The 7,119-nt window shown below is 39.8% G+C and overlaps 1 protein-coding gene across 2 annotated transcripts in view; it reads right to left on the bottom strand.

Moving 5' to 3' along the window:
* Positions 1-2,187: 2,187 nt before the first annotated feature.
* Positions 2,188-7,119, bottom strand: part of tmem154 (transmembrane protein 154) — a 33,465-nt gene continuing 28,533 nt past the window's right edge. For both annotated transcript variants that reach the window (XM_060917114.1, XM_060917113.1), the window contains one exon: positions 2,188-3,009. The gene's annotated coding sequence lies outside the window, so the exon portion shown is untranslated. The remainder of the gene's footprint in view (positions 3,010-7,119) is intronic.

Raw genomic sequence — 7,119 nt, 5'->3', positions numbered from 1 at the left:
GAGGAAACCCACGCGGACACGGGGAGAACATGCAAACTCCACACAGAAAGGCCCTCGCCGGCCCCGGGGCTCGAACCCAGGACCTTCTTGCTGTGAGGCGACAGCGCTAACCACTACACCACCGTGCCGCCATTATTATTATTATTATTATTATTAACAAAATCTTAAACCTACAGAAGTAGTTACAAGAAACAGATGGAAGCGAAGGAGCTTTCAGCTTGAAACTTTGTGGCTTGTATTTTATATTTCAGAAAAGAAATCAAATCAAAACGTCTCAGGCACCCTTTTTTCATACAAACTTTATCAATTTTTCTTTTATGACTTTACACAAAATGAAGAAGCGAGTGTGACAGTCAAAGTGTGCAGAAGAACTGTGGCTGGTTCTGTAAGATGCTCAGTAAAACCTACAGCTCATTTACGCATCAAACTGCACTCACTGGACCTCAGACTATATATTTTTATAAGCAAAGGGTCACTTGACTAAATATCGACTTTGTTTCATTTATTACTGTTGACTCTTTTTCTCCTTATTGTATTTGTTTAATGTCAAAACATTTAATTTCATTATTTTTAAAGGCATCTTTGCTTGACAGCATTTCTTTGCATGTGCCGAAGATTTTTACTTCCAGTACTACAGTAAACATGAATCCTTAAAAAATACATGATATAATGCGAGAAGATATCTTCATAACAGTATGTTGTACTATGTATTATGTGGACACGAGTGTTTTACTGGGAAATACACCACTTGTATTTTTCATACAAGCTACAACCGGGACATGGAGAAGAAAAAACTGTGACATAAATCTCTATATGTCACTCGTGATGCATTGTTTTGATAAATTTGTGTACTTTTTGTTTGTGGATGTGTCTATATAGTAAAAAGCAAGTCACATATTGGCTTGAAGATATGACGCTTATCGGGTAGTCACACTAGAGGCAGAATGAGCCGGAATGCCGTCGGAATGAAAATTCTTCGTAGATTCCGGGATATTCGAAGTGCATTCTAAAAATTCTGACTGCATTCCGGCTCATTCGGGCCCATTCTTGTGGCCGGCCCGAATGTTTTGCTCATGCTCAAAACATTCGAGGTGCATTCGAAGAGGAGAAATATCGAACGGCATTCAAAGTATATTCTAACTGCATTCGAAATATTCTTACGGCATTCCAACAGCATTCGAAACATTCTGATTGCATTCGAGGGAAAAATCGAAACGGCAAGCCACTTCAAATCCTGCCAGAATGTCCCAAATGTGCCTCGAATGAGCCGGCATGCCGTCGGAATGAAAATTCTTCGTATATTCCGGGATATTCGAAGTACATTCTAAGTATTCGAGCTGCATTCTCTTTGAATTCTTAGACGTTCAAAACATATTCAGCGGCTATTCCGGGAGCGTTCTGACTGCATTTGAGGTGAATTCGTACAGCATTCGAGGCACCTTCCGACCAGACTTTGGGTGGTATTCGGGCAGCAATCGAACCGCACTCGTACGGCATTCGAAGTGCATTCTTAATATTCTTACTGCATTCTAGGTATTCCTACTGTGTTCCAACTACATTTGAATCGCATTTGAAAGCTAATACACCCGGAATGTGCAAGAATCATTCGAGGCGGGTTCGAATCGCATTTTAGGTATTCAAACGGCCTTATTACAAAGCTGTAAGAATGTTGGTCAGTTTGAAATTCCCACCCGAATGTGGCACGAATTTTGAAAAATTTTTCATTCCAGTTGGTTCTGCTTGATTCCTGCTAATTTCAAATAAGTGTGACGGGGCCTTTATCTTCTCATATTGAAAAACTCACAATAAATCACGGATCTGAGTGACATATTTCCCCGATATTTCACTCCAATGACATCACTCTCTGTGTTTTCCCAATGACGAGACGTGCGTTGTCAAAATGGTGAACCGGTTCAACATTAAAATTCTTTTGATTAACTTACTTTTTGTGTGTGTGTGTGTGTGTGTGTGTCCATATAATAGAAAGAACATTACATGGTGGCATGAAGATATAAAGTTTATCTTCTCGTGTTAAAAAATATTTGTACTTGTTTGCTTCGCTCACTCAGGAATATATATATATTCACCACTCAAAGATAAACTTCATATCTTTGCACAACCGTGTAATATCCTCGATATATGAGGCTGAGTAATTATTATGCAGCAAAATAAAAGTAAACAATCCTATTTATGATATAAATTCTTAATTTATTAGCTAATGATGACCTGGAGGTGGTTGAGTTTATAGGATTATGGACAGTTGCTTAATGGGACAAGATAAAACACACAAGTGCACAAACATACAAATAGACAAATGACAATTTTTTACTGTTTGCATGAAAAAAAAAGTTCATGAAAGTGATTGAAACAGAGTAGATTCAAGTCATCATCACAAAACAAAATGGCTTCAAAATACAGTCTGTTCACCATATTTACAAAAAATAAAAAAAATAACCCCAGCGATATTTCCATATCAAATAACAAAATATTTAAATAATATTTAGAGGGAAAAAAAACAGGCAGGAAATGTGAATGTGATAATGTTAAACACAACTGAGGATGATTTCTGATGTGACTGTGAATCTCAGAGGAACGGATCAAGAAAAAAAAATTCATGTGATGTCACTTATGTGACACTTCCAGCCTAATTATATCCCAATCTACCCAGTATACAGGTACAGTTTGCCCTGTTATGGCTCTAATTGTTTCATAAACTCCATACATACAGCCTTTCTGATAATACAAATAAATGTATTCTGAAGAAACTGAACAGAATCCCAGTGTGTGTGTGTGTGTGTGTGTGTGTGTGTGTGTGTGTGTGTGTGTTCTCTCAGTAGACTTCAAAACATGGCAGGTTCATTTACACACACACACAAATTGCGGTGTGTCAAAAGTTTGTTTTTCCGATAAGAAATCAGAGAGAGGGAGAGAGAGTTCACAGGAAAGAAGCTTCTTGTGTGATAGGATGCTGAGTGCTTCATCTCTCTCTCTAAGTTCCACAGCAATTACCTGCAGCACAAGAGGAAAATAGATAAAGGAAGCACAACACACACACACACACACACACACACACACACACACACACACACACACACACACACACACACACACACACACACGGCGAAGTTAAATCCACAGTGAACTGTTTGAGATAAGCACCCCCCCAAACAAACAGTTTTCTCAATAAAGTTCAATAAAAGATAAAGATGCACGAACACCGCTGTAAGAAGTAACACAATCGCCTGTGTGTTTTGTGTTGTGGTTTAATCCCATTATGAACACACTCAGAAACTCACGTCTGCAAAACGCTTAGATAGGAATATAATAATAACAAGAACAAAGTGAAGAAGAAAGAAACCTGGTCACTGAACACTGTAATCTTCCATCATCTTGTCAGCCTGTTGTTTTTGTACGTCTCATTAAAAACAGGTTTCTTATCTTACATCTATATTTATTGCTAGAAACTTTATTCTTGATAAACTGGTTCAGGGCGGCACGGTGGTGTAGTGGTTAGCGCTGTCGCCTCACAGCAAGAAGGTCCTGGGTTCGAGGGCCTTTCTGTGTGGAGTTAGCATGTTCTCCCCGTGTCCGCGTGGGTTTCCTCCGGGTGCTCCGGTTTGCCCCACAGTCCAAAGACATGCAGGTTAGGTTAACTGGTGACTCTAAATTGACCGTAGGGGTGTGTGTGAGTGTGAATGGTTGTCTGTGTCTATGTGTCAGCCCTGTGATGACCTGGCGACTTGTCCAGGGTGTACCCCGCCTTTCACCCGTAGTCAGCTGGGATAGGCTCCAGCTTGCCTGCGACCCTGTAGAAGGATAAAGCGGCGAGAGATAATGAGATGAGATGAGATGAAACTGGTTCAGATGAAATTGTGAAATTTTCTCACTGAAGTTCACTGATGAAGGTTTAGAAATTTTAATTCTGTCACCTGATGTCATAAAGGCCTTTACAATTCCAACACGCACTCCTAATAACTACACACCATCACAATCAGAACACGCACTCATTATAACTACACACTCGTCACAATCCTAACACGCACTCATTATAACTACACACTCGTCACAATCCTAACACGCACTCATTACAACTACACACTCGTCACAATCCTAACACGCACTCATTATAACTACACACTCGTCACAATCCTAACACGCACTCATTATAACTGCACATTCGTCACAATCCTAACACGCACTCATTATAACTACACACTCGTCACAATCCTAACACGCACTCATTATAACTACACACTCGTCACAATCCTAACACACACTCATTATAACTACACACTCGTCACAATCCTAACACGCACTCATTATAACTACACACTCGTCACAATCCCAACACGCACTCATTATAACTACACACTCGTCACAATCCTAACACGCACTCATTACAACTACACACTCGTCACAATCCTAACACGCACTCATTAAAACTACACACTCGTCACAATCCTAACACGCACTCATTATAACTACACACTCGTCACAGTCCTAACACGCACTCATTATAACTACACACTCGTCACAATCCTAACACGCACTCATTATAACTACACACTCGTCACAATCCTAACACGTACTCATTACAACTACACACTTGACACAGTCCTAACACGCACTCATTATAACTACACACTCGTCACAGTCCTAACACGCACTCATTATAACTACACACTCGTCACAATCCTAACACGCACTCATTATAACTACACACTCGTCACAATCCTAACACGTACTCATTACAACTACACACTTGACACAGTCCTAACACGCACTCATTATAACTACACACTCGTCACAATCCTAACACGCACTCATTACAACTACACACTCGACACAGTCCTAACACGCACTCATTATAACTACACACTCGTCACAATCCTAACACGCACTCATTATAACTACACACTCGTCACAATCCTAACACGCACTCATTATAACTACACACTCAACACAATACTAACACACTCATTATAACTACACACTCATCATAATCCTAACACGCACTCATTATAACTACACATTCGTCACAATCCTAACACACTCATTATAACTACACACTCGTCACAATCCTAACACACACTCATTATAACTACACACTCGTCACAGTCCTAACACACTCATTAAAACTACACACTCGTCACAGTCCTAACACGCACTCATTATAACTACACACTCGTCACAGTCCTAACACACTCATTATAACTACACACTCGTCACAGTCCTAACACGCACTCATTATAACTACACACTCGTCACAATCCTAACACGCACTCATTATAACTACGCACTCGTCACAGTCCTAACACACTCATTATAACTACACACTCGTCACAATCCTAACACACACTCATTATAACTACACACTCAACACAATCCTAACACACTCATTATAACTACACACTCGTCACAAACCTAACACGCACTCATTATAACTACACACTCGTCACAATCCTAACCCACTCATTATAACTACACACTCGTCACAATCCTAACACGCACTCATTATAACTACACACTTGTCACAGTCCTAACACGCACTCATTATAACTACACACTCGTCACAATCCTAACACGCACTCATTATAACTACGCACTCGTCACAATCCTAACACGCACTCATTATAACTACGCACTCGTCACAATCCTAACACGCACTCATTATAACTACACACTTGTCACAGTCCTAACACACACTCATTATAACTACACACTCGTCACAATCCTAACACGCACTCATTATAACTACACACTCGTCACAATCCTAACACGCACTCATTATAACTACACACTCGTCACAATCCTAACACGCACTTATTATAACTACACACTCGTCACAATCCTAACAAACTCATTACAACTACACAATCCTAACACACACTCATTATAACTACACACTCGTCACAGTCCTAACACGCACTCATTATAACTACACACTCGTCACAGTCCTAACACGCACTCATTATAACTACACACTCATCACAGTCCTAACACACTCATTATAACTACACACTCATCACAGTCCTAACACACTCATTATAACTACATACTCGTCACAATCCTAACACACACTCATTATAACTACACACTCGTCACAATCCTAACACACACTCATTATAACTACACACTCATCACAGTCCTAACACACTCATTATAACTACACACTCATCACAGTCCTAACACACTCATTATAACTACATACTCGTCACAATCCTAACACACACTCATTATAACTACACACTCGTCACAATCCTAACACGCACTCATTATAACTACACACTCGTCACAATCCTAACACGCACTCATTATAACTACACACTTGTCACAGTCCTAACACACACTCATTATAACTACACACTCGTCACAATCCTAACACGCACTCATTATAACTACACACTCGTCACAATCCTAACACGCACTCATTATAACTACACACTCGTCACAATCCTAACACGCACTTATTATAACTACACACTCGTCACAATCCTAACAAACTCATTACAACTACACAATCCTAACACACACTCATTATAACTACACACTCGTCACAGTCCTAACACGCACTCATTATAACTACACACTCATCACAGTCCTAACACACTCATTATAACTACACACTCATCACAGTCCTAACACACTCATTATAACTACATACTCGTCACAATCCTAACACACACTCATTATAACTACACACTCGTCACAGTCCTAACATGCACTCATTATAACTACATACTCGTCACAATCCTAACACACACTCATTATAACTACACACTCGTCACAATCCTAACACACACTCATTATAACTACACACTAGTCACAATCCTAACACGCACTCATTATAACTACACACTCGACACAATCCTAACACACTCATTATAACTACACACTCGTCACAATCCTAACACGCAGTCATTATAACTACACACTCGTCACAGTCCTAACACGCACTCATTATAACTACACACTCGTCACAGTCCTAACACGCACTCATTATAACTACACACTCATCACAGTCCTAACACACTCATTATAACTACACACTCATCACAGTCCTAACACACTCATTATAACTACATACTCGTCACAATCCTAACACACACTCATTATAAC

This window comes from Neoarius graeffei, chromosome 3 (genome assembly GCF_027579695.1).
Source record: "Neoarius graeffei isolate fNeoGra1 chromosome 3, fNeoGra1.pri, whole genome shotgun sequence".
Lineage (NCBI taxonomy): Eukaryota > Metazoa > Chordata > Actinopteri > Siluriformes > Ariidae > Neoarius > Neoarius graeffei.
The sequence above is the reverse complement of the archived record's forward strand: the minus strand, read 5'-3'. Positions and strand labels throughout refer to the sequence as shown.